The sequence below is a fragment of the Bos indicus genome, chromosome 15 (assembly GCF_029378745.1).
Source record: "Bos indicus isolate NIAB-ARS_2022 breed Sahiwal x Tharparkar chromosome 15, NIAB-ARS_B.indTharparkar_mat_pri_1.0, whole genome shotgun sequence".
NCBI classification, from domain to species: Eukaryota; Metazoa; Chordata; class Mammalia; order Artiodactyla; family Bovidae; genus Bos; species Bos indicus.
In genome coordinates this window covers 52,143,826-52,162,112 of record NC_091774.1, presented here as the reverse complement: position 1 = coordinate 52,162,112, position 18,287 = coordinate 52,143,826, and the positions used below count along the sequence as shown (strand labels likewise).

The 18,287-nt window shown below is 42.2% G+C and overlaps 1 protein-coding gene and 1 long non-coding RNA gene across 2 annotated transcripts in view; one reads left to right on the top strand and one right to left on the bottom strand.

The window, feature by feature from the left end:
- NUMA1 (nuclear mitotic apparatus protein 1) overlaps positions 1 to 18,287 on the top strand; it is a 72,258-nt gene that overhangs the window by 16,730 nt on the left and 37,241 nt on the right. The gene's annotated exons all lie outside the window — the stretch shown is intronic.
- On the bottom strand, positions 13,301 to 18,278 carry LOC139187330 (uncharacterized). The gene is made up of 3 exons (XR_011570880.1): positions 18,097 to 18,278; positions 17,831 to 17,954; positions 13,301 to 14,007 (listed from the first exon to the last, which is right to left on the bottom strand). It is a non-coding gene; the product is annotated as an uncharacterized lncRNA (long non-coding RNA).

Sequence of the window (18,287 nt, the reverse complement as noted above, 5' to 3'; positions counted from 1 at the left end):
CAGGGCCAAAATCTATGATTATATAATGTGTGGTTATAAATCAGTATAATAGTTTAAAAGGCAGTTCCCAAAGGAGTATTTGTAAACTTTAGGAGACTATTTTGATTACCATCTTCATTTGATTTAACAAGATGGGAAAGGTTTGTTTGAAAGGTTGTCACTTCCTTTATACTCACTGTGCGTTTGCTTACTTCTAGGTCAAGGTGACTAGATAGTGGAGAAAATTAACCTTTCTCGTGGAAGTCCTTCCAAATCACAAATGTGTTAAGGGCCAAAAAGTGTTGGAACATGTTGCTGTGGAACACTTCAACTGAGGAGCCACTGCGGTCCCAGCTCCAGGAGACCCACAGCCACAAGTTCTGTAGGCTACAGCAGCCACTGCTCACCAGCACGCCATGGTCCATCGGGATGCTTCCCAGGTGGCGTGCTGAAGCAGATGATTTGGTAGCTCCATGCTTTTGCAGGAGAAGTGATGTACCAAGTTACTTGATTTTTTGTCGTTGTTTACTTACTAGGTTTGGTCAGCACTTTGAGAGACAGTGGGGTTGTTGGGAAGGGGGTGGTCAAAGCAGAGGGGCTCTCCAGTGCATTTCAGTTAGGCTGTCTGTAGTACCCTTGAATCTGTGCCAGGCAATGGTGGTCTTGTTGATAACTAGTCAGAAAAATAAGGTGTTAGGCATCCTAGTCAAAAGATTCTGTCATCAAGATACTCTGTGATCATTCACAATTAATTCTCTTTCTTAAAGCCATGTTTTCTTCATTTATATATTGAAAAATTTAGATACTAAGAGTTCCAGATCTGAAACCAGGTAGGCCAAAGGAGGTTTGAGGTGGGAAAGGATCTGTTTGTTCTAAGCTGCTTGACTATTAGACAAGGGGTAGAAGTGGAATTCCTTTTTAGTACTTGAATTATAGCAACTGTGCTCTCTACTCACAGTCACAGCTGAGTGATCAAACGTGAAGCAGCTATTGAATGAGAAGCAGGCCCTGGGAGCTTTCTCCTGAAAAACAATCACAGGACTTGCTGGTCCTGAGAGAAGTAGTCGTTCCCTGGTAGGACCTATTGTTTGAAGGAGGTGGGGGTGAATGTCATCAAAATGGACAGTGTGGATATTGTGATTTAGATGGTTTAGAGGATTTGTTCCCTGCTGTTGTTAATTTCAAGCCTCGCTTTAAAGAGATTCTCTTAATGATTGGAGCAGTGTGGGATTCATTTAGAGAAAAGGCCCCGAGTAACCACAATTAGAAATTAAATGCCTAAAAGCGGAGCCAGTTGCTGGAGAGACTGAAGTGGCCTAATCAGTTGCTTTTCAATACTCAGGTCCTAGGGCGACAGCAGCCAGACAATAGGCTGCTTGGTGAGCTCGCTGGGTACTAGGCTGGGAGATTTGGGCTCCCAACAGAGGAAAAGGTGACCTGTAGTATCCACACCGGAGAAAGCAATGGCACCCCACTCCAGTACTCTTGCCTGGAAAATCCCATGGATGGAGGAGCCTGGTGGGCTGCAGTCCATGGGGTCGCTAGAGTCAGACACGACTGAGCGACTTCACTTTCACTTCTCACTTTCATGCACTGGAGAAGGAAATGGCAACCCACTCCAGTGTTCTTGCCTGGAGAATCCCAGGGACGGGGGAGCCTGACTGAAGCGACTTAGCAGCAGCAGCAGCAGCAGCAGTATCCACACTTCTTAATCTCTCTGTTTCTCTTCTTTCCCTCAGTGCCCTTTAGTTTTAATTAGGATTGTGTAAACACACCCAGCTTGCCAGTCCCCTTAAAGTGGCAGGCCCATGACAGCTTTTTGCTGGTCACTCTTACCTAGGTATGTGGCTTTAAATTAGAGGGCTTGTCCTCTGACAGTTCAGCTTCACTGGCTGCCTCACTGAAATAATCCATTAGAAGAGGGCCAGTTGGCTGTCATTCAGTCGGGCAGCATTATTTAGCACCTGTGGTGTGCAAGCATTGTGCTGGAATGGAGCTGATAGGTGAATAAGATGGTTTCTGCTCTTCAGGAGCTTAGTCAAGTGAAACATATATGCAGCTAGTGTCGACCCAAGGAGGAATGAAATGAGGTGTGTAGAGGAACAAGCAATATAGGAGCATATAGAGGAGACAACAGAGTTGTTCCTGAATTGGGGGGAACAAGGAGAGCCTCTGAAGGGAGAAAGCATTTGAGCCAGGTTGTAAAGGGTGAATTAGAATTCCTTAAGTTTATAATTTTATTTATTTATTTATTTCTGGCTGTGCTGGGTATTCCTTGCTCCAAGGGTTTTTCTCTAGTTTTGGAGAGGGGGGCTACTCTCTAGTTTCTGTACGGGCTTGTCATTTCTGCGGCTTCTGGTTGCAGAGCACTGGCTCTAGGGTGCCGCGTCAGTAGTTACGGTTCCCAGGCTCTAGAGAACAGGCTCAGTAGTTGTGGTGCATGGTCTTAGTTGCTCTGTGGCACCTGGGATCTTCCTGGATCAGAGATTAAACCTGTCTCCTGCATTGGCAGGCAGATTCTTTACCCTGAGCCACCAGGGAATCCTAGAATTCCTTAAGTTTAGAAGGGCATTTTGGAGGAGGTTATAGAATGGCAGCAGCACAGAGCCTGGGGAAATGTTTGGCATATCTGGGAAAGTGCTCCTGAGATAGAAGATACTTTGGAGGAATGAGCTGGAAATGAGGCCGGAAAAGATGTTTGGTTGGATCTTAAGGAACAGTAAGAGTCATACTAAGAGATTTGGATTTTATTCTGCATGAAGTTAGCTCATGAATGTTTTGGATTAGGAGTGACACGATCCCAGCTGTGTGATTTAGGTTTTGATGTGTTTTTCAGGTGTAAGATCTTCGATTTCAGGGTTGAGAAGGTGGTTATCTTGGTTCTTTACAAAGTTTGTCAGGCATCTAATGTTTAGGTTCTTTATTCCTTAGTTATATTTTCTAAGAAAGAAAAGTAAGTGAAGTCTCTCAGTCGTGTCCAGCTGTTTGCGACCCTATGGACTGTAGCCTACCAGGCTCCTCCGTCCATGGGATTTTCCAGGCAAGAGTACTGGAGTGGGTTGCCATTTCCTCCAAAAGCAAGAAGACAGGAAGTAGTCAGCAGTGTCCCTTTAGACTGAGCTTTCCTTACCCCTCAAAGATGAAAGTTTTCTTAGACATATATATCATGCAGTCTTGTTTCATAGGTTGCTTACTACTGCTTATTCTTTGAGGATAAAACCCATCATAAGGGGTCAACTTCTGATTATATAGTGGAAACCAATGACATTTTTTTGAATTGGTTGAAAAATAGTATATAATCATTGTAGGAAATGTGAAAAGTACAGAAAAAATACAGAAAAATATATAAAGAAAAAGCTAAAATCATCCATAACTGTACCATCTGGAGAAAAACACCTATTTTCATTTTGGTATTTTGTACCTATGCATATTTCTCTGGAGTAGTCCAGGTCATATAGTACCTACAGTTTTGTCTTCTGCTTTTTCTCTGTTTCCCATTGGTTTTCATTATAGTGTGTGTGTGTTAGTTGCTTAGTTGTGTCTCACTCTTTGAGACCATGGACTGTACCCCACAAGGCCCCTCTGTCTACGAAATTCTCCTGGCAAGATTACTGGAGTGGGTTGCCATTTCCTTCTCCAGGGGATCTTCCTGACCCAGGGATCGAACTCAGGTCTCCTGCATTGCAGGTCCAGTGCTATACAGCGGCTTCCCACTAGCTATCTATTTTACACATGGTAGTATATATATTTCAATCCTGATCTCCTAATTTGCCCCACCTTCCCCTTCGCCCTCCATGTCCACATGTTCATTCTCTATGTCTCTGTCTCTATTCCTGCCCTGTAAATTGGTTTATGTGCACCATTTTTTCTAGATTCTACATGTATCCTTAATATACAATAATTGTTTTTCTCTTTCTGACTTAACACTCTGTATGACAAACACTCTGTATGACAAACTCTAGGTCCATCCACATCTCCAAAAAGAACCCAATTTTTTCCAGCCTTTTTATGGCTAAGTAATATTCCATTGTATATATGTATCACATCTTATTTATCCATTAATCATATAGGATTTTTATAGTGCTTTCAGTTTTTTCTATTTTAAACAATACTGTAATACTTTGATACAAATTATAAAAGTAATATACATAATAAGTAAGTCCCTTGCACTTCACCCTTTATCCTAATCTTACTCTACAGTGGTAACAATGACTTATTAATAGTTTTTATTACTTTATAATTTATTAGTAATTTCTTTTGTATCTTTGCATGAACATTATTATGCATAAGTTTTGGTCAGTATTTTTTGTTATTATGATTTATATCTGCAAGTGAATTACTGGGTCAAATAATGTGAAATTAAATTTTCCTGATTGTATGTCATGGTACAGTTTAGAAAACTTGAAAAATAAGATTTTTAAGGGAGAAAGTAAGAGAGATCCATAATTCGACAAATCAGAAATAAACATTATTTGACCTGTTTCCTTATAAATATACACATGCACGTTCATACTCACAAGTGTGCAGATGTGTGTGTATGTATCACATACACATCTGTATATGTAGTTTAAAAAATAAATGGTCGTACCCACTAACACTATATATGCTGCTTTTAAAATTCAACATTCCTTGTGTCATTAAAATTATTTAAAATATTTTTAATGACTGCATAAGGCTCATATGCATGTATCTTAATTTACTTGAGTTATTGTTAGATATTTAGTTTTTCTCCAGTTTTTCATAATGTTAAATAATTATATTAGTACCTATATATGTATTTATATTTCAGATAATTTTCTAAACTTTTATTGCTGTGAATGGAATTATTTGATCAAAGAACACCAAACTTTTTTTTTTAGCAGTCTCACTTTAAAATTTTTTGGTAAAATATGCATAACAAAATTTACCATTTTAACATGTTAAATTTATAATTAGGAGTACAATTTAGTGGCATTAAGTGTATTTACAGTGTTGTGCAATCATCACTGCTATTCATTTCCAGGACATTTTAGCATCCCAGACAGATTCTCTGTACCCATTGAACAATAGTTCCCATTCCTCCCTCTCCCACTCCCTGGTAACTTCTGTTCTACTTTCTATCCCTATGAACTTGCCCATTCTAGGTACCTCATAAATGGGATCATACCATTTTTATCCCTTTTTGTCTAGTTTATTTCACTTAGCATGTTTGAATATGAACATTTTTTAGGTTCTTGATATGTATTGCCAAATTTCTTTCCAGAGAATCATTTAAAGAATGCCTGATTACTTACATAAGAAAATGTGCTGTTCCTTTTTAATCATTAGTTTCTCAATTAAAATCCTAGATTGTTATCTTTCCATTATTATATTAAATTATATAATTTAATACATATTAATGGGCTTCCCTTGTAGTATGCTGCGCTGCTGCTGCTAAGTCGCTTCAGTTGTGTCAGACTCTGTGCGACCCCATAGACGGCAGCCCACCAGGCTCCTCTGTCCCTGGGATTCTCCAGGCAAGAATACTGGAGTGGGTTGCCATTTCCTTCTCCGATGCATGAAAGTGAAAAGTGAAAGTGAAGTCGCTCAGTCGTGCCCAACTCTTAGCGACCCCATGGACTGCAGCCTACCAGGCTCCTCCGTCCATGGGATTTTCTGGGCAAGAGTACTGGAGTGGGGTGCCATTGCCTTCTCCGTCTAACACGCACAGACTTCATCAGTTCCAATTATTGGTACATATCCTAGAGAAATATTAGCTTGTATGTAAAAAGGTTCACTATTTATCGCTGTAGCATTCTTTCATAATACAAATTATACAGTATGACTGTAGGTAGGTAGACCAAACACACGCACACTTTGTCTAAATACACACACATTGTGTATCCATACATATGTGCATGTGTGTGCATGCTTAGGAAAAGTCTGAAAGGTTATACAACAAACTTCCAACAGTGGTACTTCTGAGGAAGGGACTGCCATTGGCAAACATAGGTTAAAAGTTTGACAAATGGGGTGTTTTGCATTTTACTCTCTGTACTTCTTTATTATATTATTTCATGGTGATAATGTATTCTCCCTCCTTCCCACTTATTTGGATAGCTGGTGGGCCGGGAGTGTGACACAGTAGAATTAATTCACCAAGCCAGCTCTGCCCACGTCAGTTGAGCTGGAAGCAGCTGCTGGGCTGAGAGCAAGGAGCGCATGTGCGAGGGCCTGGGAGTCCACTGTGCACAGGCGGCTGGGAGAGGCAGCCAGACAGGCCAATTCTGATTCACCAACAGTCACTATCGTATGTCTTGTCTTGACACTCTCCAAATTGCTTTATTCTTGGTTATCACACAGGGCCCAGAGAGGAATTCAGTGAGCGTGTAAAGCATGGATGTTGATAGGAAAAAAAGCAGTCATGTTTGGGACAACAAGGAATGTGTGTGAAAAGAAATACGTACAGGGATATTCATTATAGCACTGTTTGAAATCTAACACGGGAAATATCCACGTCCATCAATAGGAAAATATGTGAACACATTATGGTATATCTTTTATATGCACTGTTATTATACAGTTTTTTTAAAGTATGAGTTAGAATTAAATTTACTGACCCTTGGGATCTTCATAATCAATTATTAAGTGAGAAAAGTTGCAGAGCAATGTTAATGTGTAAACCTAGTTTTTGAAAAATAGAGAACAATTAAAAAATCCTCTTAAAATATAAAAAATATACTTGTGCTTATGATTTTGGGGGCCTGGAAAAATCTGATAACATTTCTTTTTTTAAAATTATGGTGATCTATACACAAGCCTAGGAACTGAATGCCTGCAAGTTGTACATTTAACTTAATTTTTGGCCACGCTGCACAGCATGTGGGATCTTAGTTCCCTAACTGGAGGTGGAACCCACCTCCCCCACCCCCCGCAGTGGAAGCATGGAGTCCTAACTATTGGACCGCCATGGAAGTCCCTAATGTTTCTTATCTTATGGGAGGACTTGGAGGCTGAGAGATTATGGGAGGCTAATTTTGTTTTTATCTAACTTTGTATTGCTTCATTAGTTTTACAGAACAAGGAAGATAAACTTCCTGAGTAAAAAATGAAGTTTCCTAAATAGTTTTTCATCTTAATTGATTTCTAAGAGGTACTTTAAATTTTTTTTTAGTGAGTTAATGAAGTAAAAATAGAGTTATCATGTAAATCCCTTGGGTTTAGTATCTGGGTAGTAGAAAGAGAACACAGGAGTAAGGGAACCAACTTTGTAGTTGTAGTTCTAAACTTTCTTATGTGTGAGCTTTAATTTAATAAGGTCATTTAACAACTGTTAAACAAGGGCCTCAGTCTTTTCATCTGTAAAATGAAGAGCTTGTACCAGGAGACAGTGGTCTCCAAGGTCCTTTCTAGGCCTGACATTCCACAGGTTTAGGGTCCTACAGTTCTACAATTGCAACACCTCTTGAGATTTTAGATTGTATTTCATTTACTTTTAAATGCCTTTTGTTTTTGTTACATTTTAACAGTCTGAAATTAAAATGCATTTTATAATTGGCACTGGCTATTTTTTCACATTTTTATTATCTCTAAAATTGAGATATCTTATCATTGAAGATACAGGATAGTTCTACTTTTCAGTGCCTTTTTTTTTTTTTTTTCATTGACTATATATTGTTGGCCCCTTTCTGGGCTTCCCTTGCTCCTGATCCCAACAGATTCACTCATATCACCTGGTCGTTCTGGGTAGGGAGAAGCAGGTGGGTGGATATGGTATTTGAGTGTGCAAGGATTTTGTACTTAATTAACTGGTAGGTGTCCTATATGTAGCTGCTGCTTGAGAAGTCAGGAAAATATACATGTAGTTCTGAGGCATCCAACGTAATGCTTCTGAATTTTGATTAGTCTGTCGTAGTTTTGCCTGGTATTTACTTTTTACAGTGTAACACACGTAGAACAGCTTGTAAAGTATATAGTTCCTGAAGTTTGCAGAAAGTGAGCACATCTGTGTAACTGGTGCTACATCAAGAACAGGAGCAGCACCCAGCACACCCACCCTTCCAGTCATTGTCCCCATGCGGTTTTCTTTTTAAAAGGAGTGAAAGTATATGTCAGGATAGCTCATGGTTCTCTTGGGTGAGTCTGCTGGAAAGGGCTCCAAGTCTGGAGCCAGAACATCAGAGTTGCATCGTGGTCCTATCGCTCTTTCGTTGTGGAACCTTAGGGGAGATACTTTTCTGAACCTCATTTCTTTTTGATAAAATGAAAACAATAATGTCTACCTCACAGAACTGTTGTGAGATCACATGAAATATTTTGTAGATGGAAAATACTGTCAGTGATGAAAAGCCAAACACAACTGCTAGTTGGTTTTGGTGAGGGAGGTATCCAAGCAGGAGATGATGTGAACCTCAAGTAAGAAGAGAAATGAAGAAGTTTGTTTGATCCCAAATCCATTCTCTTATCTACCAGTATTATCTCCTTTTTTGTTGTTGTTGACATTTGGTATAGTCACTAGTTTCTGTTAAATGCTCCAAAATGGAAATAATATAGAGGAGTAGAGGACCTAAATAGAATCCCCAAAGATGTGGAATTTCTTCCATTTTTCTCTCATTTCCTCTCAATGCTGGTGCCTCCTAGAGTTGTGTAAGGCAGAGGCTTTGGCCTCAGATTAGCTGATTTCAATAGCAAATGAATATACCACTCCTTTACAGGCCCAACAGGGCAAGCATGATCCCACCACAGACCCACTTCTGATTATAGTCACAGTGTTCCAAATGTGACCCAAATTGATATCTCTAACCTATATAAAGATTGCATCTTATAAACAGTTCATTTTAAAAATGTAATTTGAAACCTTTCATTAATTCTGTAAATGCCTATCAGGTGCAATGCACTTTACTCAGTTCCAGGAATTCGGTGGTGAGCACATGGTATGTGTTTTCATGGAGCTCACAGTAGTAGAAAAAAGAGAATGAAATATAGAAAGATATAACTAGAGACTATGAGAGCTATAAAGGAAAAGAATATGATGCTGTGCCTGACCTAATCCAGGTGGTTAGGGAGATTTTACATGGAGACGTGGCATTTGAGCAAAGATAGGAAGGATAAGTTGGGGCTTCCCAGGTGGCCCTAGTGGTAAAGAACCCGCCTGCTAACACAGGAGACTTAAGAGACTTGGCTTCGGTCCCTGGGTGGGGAAGATCCCCTGGAGGAGGGCATGGCAACTCACTGCAGTATTCTTGCCTGGGGAATCCGAGGACAGAGGAGCCTGCAGGCTCTAGTCCATAGGGTCCCACAGAGTTGGACGTGACTGAAGCAACTTAGCATACAATCATGCAAGAAGAGTAAGTTAGAATTAATCATGTGAACAGGAAGAGAAAGCTTTGGGTAGGAGGAAGAGCGTGCACAACACTAGACCACACACAGAAGTAACTTTTTACTAATGAACTTCAGTAACTTTTTACTAATAAACTTTCAACCTTTCTGCTGGGTACTGTGCTAAGCACTTTCTTCACACATACTATCTTGTAAATTCCCTATATCACCCTCTGAGAAAGTATTCTTACTCCCATTTTACAGATGGGGAAGCTTGCAGTTATTAAAGTCCTAGAGCCAGGATTTTTTTTTTTTTTAATTTGGCTCCAGCTTTTTTGGCCGTGCTGGGTATTTGTTGTTGCATGTGGGGGCTCTCTAGTTGCGGTGATCGAGGGTTACTCTTTGTTGCATGGGCTTCTCATTGTGGTGGCTTCTCTTGTTGCGGAGCACAGGCCCTAGAGCACGAGGATTTCAGTGGTTGTGGCTCACAGGCTCAGTAGTTGCGGCTCGAAGTTTCTAGAGCTTGGGCTCAGTAGTGGTGGTGCATGGGCTCAGTTATTCCATAGCACATGGAATCTTCTCTGACCAGGAATTGAACCAGTGTTCCCTGCATTGGCAGGTGGACTTTTTAATCTACTGTACCACCAGGGACGTCCCTAGAGCCAGAGTTGTAATTAGCCTGTCTAACTCCAGACTCCATGCTCTTAACCGTTATGCTATATTGCCTTCCTTCTGTTTCTCACCATTCTAGCCTGTACTTTATACAGCCGGGAACATAGGTCTGATCTGTGTTACTCCCCTTTACTTCTTCCCTTCAGAAACCTTGATTGTTTCCCATCACCTCCAGGATAACTTCTGAATTCCTTAGTGTGATGTCAGTACCTCATGGTTTAATGCTCCTTAGCCTCACCATCTGCTACACCTTCCTAAAACTGCACGCCATGGCTCAGATGTAATAAGCTCTGTCTTTGCACATGCTGTTCTCCCTGCTAGAATGCTTTTTTTTTTTTTTTTCTTTAACTTCTCTTTTGGTGAAACCGTACTCATCCTACTCGTACTTTAAGTACTCAGCTTCAATGCCACTTCCTCGGTAAAGCTTTCCTCATCATGCCTTCCTGAGTTAATCTGTCCCTCACAGGGCCTGTAAAACAGTAGCTCCTCCTGTGTTCCTCTTCTGAAGTCTTTCACCAAAGTGAGAATCCTAGAGGTCTTTACTGCTCCTCACCTTTCCCATACTCCTGTTTCCTAAGATCTTGGAGCCTATTCCACAGTGCCTTTTAAATATACCTTTTTAAAGTTCCTACTGCCCTTGCCTGAGAGCAGCAGTTTTACTTCTGCTTTATCTGCCTCTGGACTCAGTGTCCTGCCAGATCCATCCTTTCCACAGCACATAACACATATGCCATCCTCCTACTCAGAATCCTTCAGTGCCGCACACTGCTCCTTTAGTAAGTCACTCCTGGTCTCCACTGCGCTTTCCAGTATTCTCTCACCTTCTGTTCAGCACTACCCAAGGCCTTGTCCTTTGGGCTCATGTTTAGGTGAGTTATAGGTATGTCTCTTCACAGGATTCTGAGCCCATCTCATTCATCTGAACACAGTATTTCTAGGTTGGTTGTTTCATGTTTATAGTTGAATGTCTCTGATTAAATTTCATTAACTCTAACATATCTTAGGCATTTTGGGGACTTTGTATCGTGAATAGTTTTTTTCAAAAGGGGTTTGGTCCTAAAGGGAGATTTCAGTTTTTAGAAAAACTGCTTGTTGGGGATTCTGTACTTCTCAGTGACGCCAGATATATGGAATGTTATTTTGTCAAATGGTGTTTAGTGTCTTTAAAGATGGAGAAAATCATTCCAGCTCTGCCACTTCACAAGCTGTAGTAGAAACAGTTTGAACAGGGAATTCAAAAGTGCTTTGAATGAATAAAAAGCTGTGCTGATGGGAAAGGTATATAGGATGTAGCTTAGTTGGACTGGAGAGAGCCATGGATTTAGAAGATGAATTCTGGTTCTGCAGCCTTGGTGGTTGACCCTGAGGGCAGGTATTGCCTTCTTTTTTGAAGCCTAGGGTCCTAGTTATAAAAATGTTAATAAACATACTTGCCTTTTAGGGTTCTAAGTTTAGGGGGGTTAATTGAGACATGAGACGTAGCCTTCTTTAAATCTTTGAAATCTGTTAAAATGTTAGGGTTTTTCAATTGTTTAAATTTTTTATCATGACCATGTTAGACACTAGATCCATTTATTTTACTTATTAGTAACATATTGACAGGTTTGGTTCTTGAGTTATCTGGCACCCCACTGAGAAATCTAATCCCTATTAATATGTTTTTGTTCATTTCTGTCAGTGGTTAAAATCATCCTGGTGTGGTAGAAGAAGTGGATTTGAACCAGAAAGACAGAGGTTTCAGTGCTGAGTGAGAGGTGGAGATATGAAAGAGAGGAAGAGGAAGACAGAGAGAGGATGGGAGAGAAGAGAAAAGCGAGAGATGTCCTCTGAGTTTTATGGCTACTTAAAGCTGATTTGAAACAGACCAGATCCTGGGCAGTATCATGCTCTCCCAGCTCATGTTCTGAAATTACAAGTTGTCTTGAATTGGCAGTCCTTGCTCAGGCATAAGCAAATAAGCTTTTACAAATAAGCTGTAAAATTTCTCTTGGGCAGAAGATAGGAAATCTTCAGCAGAGCTGTCACATGTATTCCAGTGTTGATCTAACGGGGGACTAGAAGACCATTAAGGGCTCTTTCATCCTTGAGGTTCTGTGATTTGTTGGCCGGGTATAGAAAGCTGATTTTCTTTAGGGTGTTGAGATCAATGTAATCATAAATTGCACTTTCTCTGTGGCTTTTATTTATGAAACCTTGTAAATGCCAAGTATGGCTACTATTACTTTTCATTGTACCCCATACAAAGTTGGAACTACCAGTTTTTGAGGACCTCCTCCTCTCATCAGGATTAATGAAACACCCTTGAGTGCCTCGCTTTGGGCATGGGACCCAGTAGGGTGACAGACAAAGTGCCTGTTTCTAGTGGACTTGCTATTTGGGGGAGAAGGAAGCCCTAACTGGTGAGGTTTTTGACCAGGTACTGAGGAAATTCATTTTATTACAAGATTCTTGTTGTTGAGAATGGTGTCCTGGAGAAAGAATCATGGGAAATTTTTGGAGATACCTTTAGATATGATCTGACCCTCACCTTTTCCTGAGGCCCAAGTTAGGGCAAGTGCCTTGCTTGAAAGCCACAAGTACAGTCTGTGGCTGATGCAGAATTTCCCTCCAGTCACTTCCAACACCAAACCTAGTGTGTTTTCTATTACTGGCAAGGCTGTCTCCAGGAGTTGCAAATCTTTACATTAAAACTGTTCCTTTTGTTTCTTTGACCTTTCTCATCATCAGTTCTGTGCTTGTGAGCAAACACTATGCTAGACATGTTGCCTGTAGGGACAGAGCCGTTTGCTCCTCTGTGACAAGGAAACAGGGTGAACAGGTTCTTAGGTGTTTTGCAGAAAGACCTCCTTGAGGGAGAAGTGAATAGAGCCTCTTGGATGTCATAATGAATCCTCTCTGGGTTTTGATATGCCCTCTGCTTTTCTCCCCAGGAAGCTCAGGCTTGCCAACACTGCCTCATTACTTAGCCCCTACCCTCTGGAGAGGGAGAATAAGGCCTGGTAAATAAGCTCCAGGTCAGGGTTCTGAAATATTGTCCTTCCCTCCAGCCAATGGTATTCCCTCCAGCCTTCTTTCTCCATGGCTTCTCACCCTTTAGATATGTCCAACATCTCTTCTAGGAGAAGACTTCTCTTCTGTGCTTGCTGATTCAGAAGAGTTTTGGCCCTTTAATGTTTATAAAGCTCTTGCATCTTCAGAAAAAAACTTTAGTGATTACTTAAAAATGCTTTATTTATTTGGCTGCGCCAGGGGTTAGCTGTGGCACACGGGATCCTCGATCTCTGCTGTGGCATGAAAACTCTTGGTTGCAGCATGGGGGCTCTAGTTCCCTGACAGGGATTGAGCCTGGGTCCCCTGCACTGGGAGTGTGGAGTCTTAGATACTGGACCACCAGGGAAGTCCCTTTAGCGGTTATCTTGGAAATTGGAACTGTTGAATGTTTTTGATTAAACAGTTGATTTTGGGGAGGAGGTACAGGTGCGAGGCTTCTTTGAGCCACTGAGGATGGGCTGCTGCCTTTTTTTTATTCAGTGATTTGAGAGCAGCAGAGAATGGTCTAGAGACCAGATAGACAACTCACTACTCAGGTGACCAAGTCACTTAATTTCTGAGTCTCAGATTTTGTCATCTTTAGAAATAAAACCTACCTTAAGACTTCCTGAGAATTAGATAAAAGGACCATGTAAGAGGATGGGATCTGGGCTCAAATTGGGTTCAGATTTTACCTCCAGCACTTATTCTTTGTGACCTTCAGCAAGTTATGTAGCCATTCTCAGTTTTCCATTTTGGTAAAATAGGGATAATCATAGTGTTTTGGGTCATTGTGTTACCGGGTTATTGTGAGGATTAAACACAGTAAAGCTAAGAAGTGTTTCGCATAGTGTCTGGCATATACCAAGTGCTCATTAAATGCTAGCTATTAATTACAACAGTGACAGCAACAACAGTAATGATAGTCTTTAGGTATTTATTATGCTGGGACATCAGGTGGCAGAGGAAGGACTTAGAAGGCATTGCATAGGGTAGTGGATCCATAAGCATTTCTCCTGCCAACATTCCTTGTGGGAGGGCCTGTAGGGACTGAGAGAGAGGCTCTCATTAGGCTTTAGCCTGTAGCTTTCTGTGGTGAAAGCTTCCCTCCCAGGCTGGTAGGCTGAGGTGTGAGGTTCAGAGGGACCTCAGAAGACAGTGCGAAGACCAGTCTGGCAGGGTGGAGGGTTTGGGTAAGGGCAGTGACTGTGGAAGGTAAGACCTGGGCCGGGTCCCACAGGACTGTGAATGCCAGGCAAATGGTTCGTATTAAGAACCACTCATTCCTGAACCATCTCAGGGAAAAGCTCCCTTCCTTTCTTCAGTTTAAACTTGTAAAAATGATAATACACTTTAAAAAATCATAATGTTTATATCTTAAACAAGAATAATAAATACCCATACACCATATACCACTCAATTCAGGAGATATAATATACCAGATGCCTTGAAAACACCTTGTGCGTTCTGCGCCCATCCCCAACGCCTCCAACCTCTACCTGAAGCCTTTCAGATTTTGTGTTAGGTGTCGTTTTCTTCCCCTCCTTCTCTTTCTTTTAAAAATGGTTTTACCACTCTTATCGCAATCTTTCGGGGACTGTGAGCAGGGGCTGTGGAATCCAGCAGTAGCCATGGCCGGCTGACTGCCTGGCTAGGCTGGGAGGAGGGGTGGGGAGGTTCTTCTGGCCGGCTGCCCTGGGAGGGGAGGGGAGGGCCGGGGAAGGGAGGGGAGTGGTGCTCTGTGGTGGGGGAGGGAGAGGCCAGGGAAACTGGCCCAGCTCCTTGGGCTGTCCTGAAGAGCAGGCCCAGAAGCTTGGCAGCTGCGGTGGAGAGGTTCCAGAGGAGAGTTCAGCGCCTCTGAGGCCGCACAGCTGGAAGCTGTTGTCTTGAGTTTAAAGCCAAGGGAGAGCGGGAGGAGGACTTCTTGTATTCTTTTGAGACTCAGTATCAATCCTTTCGTGTGCTGGGGCGCTTCAGAGCTGACACAGTGCCAGATGTGGCAATGGTGATTTTAGGAGGCCTGCCTCCTATTTTCACCTCAGACCTTTTCTGGAGTATTGATCATGCCAGTCATTAAATCATGTTTGCCTCTTTGCTTTTCTATAAAAGCTTTGGTTTTTGCTTTGCCTTTACTTTCCTGGTGCATATTTGAATACCAAGAGCAATTGCTAACCACAGACTGCAAGTGATACGATGGGAATAGGATACAGGGTCTGCCCAGGAGAAGAAGTGGGACCATGGAGGTCTCTGCAGCAATGGGCCTTGTTTTGACCCCTTCCAGAACACCCCCACTACTCAGCACAGTCCTTCTCTGGTGGCCAGAAGGTTGAATTTGGCCAGAAGGTTGAAAAGGCCAGAAGCCTTCCATCCAGATGTAGTTCCGTGGAACAGATTCAAGGAGCCCTAGGTACTATGGGGTATCATAGATGGTTATGCCCTTGAGGAATTTACATTCTAGATGTGAAAACAAGACTTCCCTGCATATATAGTCAAGGGAATACAAATGACAAACGCAGTATGTAGACACATTTTTCTGATCACCAGTGTAATACATGGTTATTAAAAATAAACTCAAACATAAAAAGAAACCCAGTGTAGAAAGTCCCCTACAATCTAACCCCATCACAAGATAACCAGTAATCGGGGTGTTGATAAAGTAAAATCCATAGAAGCATACTGATGGAAGGAAAGCAAGCATCCTGGCTGGGGACCTAGTCTCTTTCAGGGAGAAGCACCCCACTAGCTTCCCTGACAAATGGTGAGTGAACTTCTGCTTGGACATCTTGGTGAAAAGGGGCCAAAACCCGTAAGTAGGAATTGACCTTTAAGTACCACCCTGTGCCTTACTTGCTAGTCAAGTGTGCTGGGTTCCCTGGTAGCTGAGCTGGTAAAGAATCTGCCTGCAATGCAGGAGACCCCGGTTTGATTCCTGAGTCGAGAAGATCCCCTGGAGAAGGGATAGGCTACCCACTCCAGTATTCTTGGGCTTCCCTGGTGCCTCAGATGGTAAAGAATCCACAAAGCAGGAGACCTGGGTTTGATCCCTGGGTTGGGAACATCCCTTGGTGGAGGGCATGGCAACCCACTTCAGTATTCTTGCCTGGAGAATCCCCATGGATGGAGGAGCCTGGTGGGCTACAGTCCATGGGGTCGCAAAGAGTTGGACACAACTGAGTACGTATGCTCTCTGGAGTGTCCTCTAGCAGCACCTTTTGCATAGTTCAGTTCAGTTGCTCAGTCGTGTCCGACTCTTTGCGACCCCATGAATCGCAGCATGCCAGGCCTCCCTGTCCATCACCAACTCCTGGAGTTCACTCAAACTCATGTCCATCGAGTCGGTGATGCCATCCAGCCATCTCATCCTCTTGTCGTCCCCTTTTCCTCCTGCCCCCAATCCCTCCCAGCATCAGAGTCTTTTCCAATGAGTCAACTCTTTGCATGAGGTGGCCAAAGTACTGGAGTTTCAGCCTTAGCATCATTCCTTTCAAAGAACACCCAGGACTGATCTCCTTTAGAATGGACTGGTTGGATCTCCTTGCAGTCCAAGGGACTCTCAAGAGTCTTTTCCAACACCACAGTTCAAAAGCATCAATTCTTCGGTGCTCAGCTTTCTTCACAGTCCAACTCTCACATCCATACGTGACTACTGGAAAAACCATAGCCTTGACTAGATGGACCTTTGTTGGCAAAGTAGTAGTTGCTTAATAAATGGGTGTGGTGTAAGTGCAGGTAAGATGAGGGGCTTCCCAGTGACCCATGGGTTTTTCTCATGATTGGTGAGGGTCACTGTTTGGTGGGTGGAAACTCTGTGGTTTTGTTTTATGAGCATCAGACATCTTTTCTTTCCAGTTGCAAAGAGTCGGACACTACTGAGCGACTAAGCACAAGAAGTGTGTTGGGCATTTTATAGATGTTATTGAATCTTCATCACAATCTTACAAAATAAGTATCTATCCTTGTTTTACAAATAGGAGAATTGAGACTCAGTGTCCTGCGATTCACAAGGTGTGTGATCTGGGGCAAATTATTTTATCTCTGTGGCTCAGTTTACTCACTGTACAGGTGAGTGATAATAGTATCTACTCTTTGAGGGGAGTTTTTCAGATTAATGAGTTTAACACAATTAATGCACAGGAGACCAGCAGAACAGTGCTTGGCACATAGTATGCACACAGTAAGCATTAGCTGCTATTTATTGCACCTTGTTTTCTTTCTTGTTCTATTAATAATGTGATCCCTAGCATTTCTACACTTATTTTAATTCTGTATATGGCTTCTCTGTCCTCCCTCCCACCCCTCACACTTTGTTCTTTACAAATTCCTCCCTCAGCTTTCAGTCATTCCCTTCCCTTCATCCTGTTCCCACTGTGTCTGTCATTGCCCTTTCCACTCTCTTACCTTCAACCTCCCCACCCATTGCCTGTCTCCTGTCTGTTATGGCAGCCTTCTGACCTGCTTCCCTGCTGCTAGTCTCATTCATTTATATACCAGAATAATTTCTCAAAGTACACTTCTCATCACACCACATCTCTGTGCTAGAAACAAACGATAAAATAAATATCTAAATCTTTGTTCCATTTCTTGAAGTTCAGAATTTTCCAAATCTTACCCCAGTTCTCCCTTCAAGTTTGTTCCTCCACTATGTCCACATCTTTCTGCTTTCCTTCTTCCTTACTTCTCTCTCCATTTCTATGTGGGCAAGTTCTACCTATGTGTTTTAAGAGCCAGATTAAAATATCACTTAGTTTTTATAGTCCTTCCCTACTCTCGACTGGTTAGAATTTTTGTGTCTTTTTTTGTGAAAATTAGCACATGCTGTCTTGAAATATAATTTCAAGTCACACTGCTTATCTCCTGTGGAATTATAACCTACCTTAGTACAGATGCTTGGTGTAATTCTTCTTTGTGTGCTCTCTGGGCTTCCCTAGTGGCTCGGAGGGTAAAAAATCTGCGTGCAATGCAGGAGACTCAGGTTTGATCCCTGGGTTGAGAAGATCCTGTGGAGAAGAGAATGGCAACCCACTCCAGTATTCTTGCCTGGAAAATCCCATGGACAGAGAAGCCTGGCGGGCTACACAGTCCATGGGGTGGCAAAGAGTGGGACACGACTATGCTCTCTCGAGTGTCCTCTAGCAGTACCTTTTGCATAGTAGGTGCTTAATAAATGTTTGTGGTGTAAGTGCTGATAAGATGAGGGGCTTCCTGATGGCCGGTGGGTTTCTCTTGTGATCGGTGAGGGTCATTGTTTGGGGGGTGGAAACACTGTGGTTTTGTTTTATGAGCGTCAGACATCTTTTCTTTTCGGCCCTGGCGGGGAGGCGGGAGCAGAC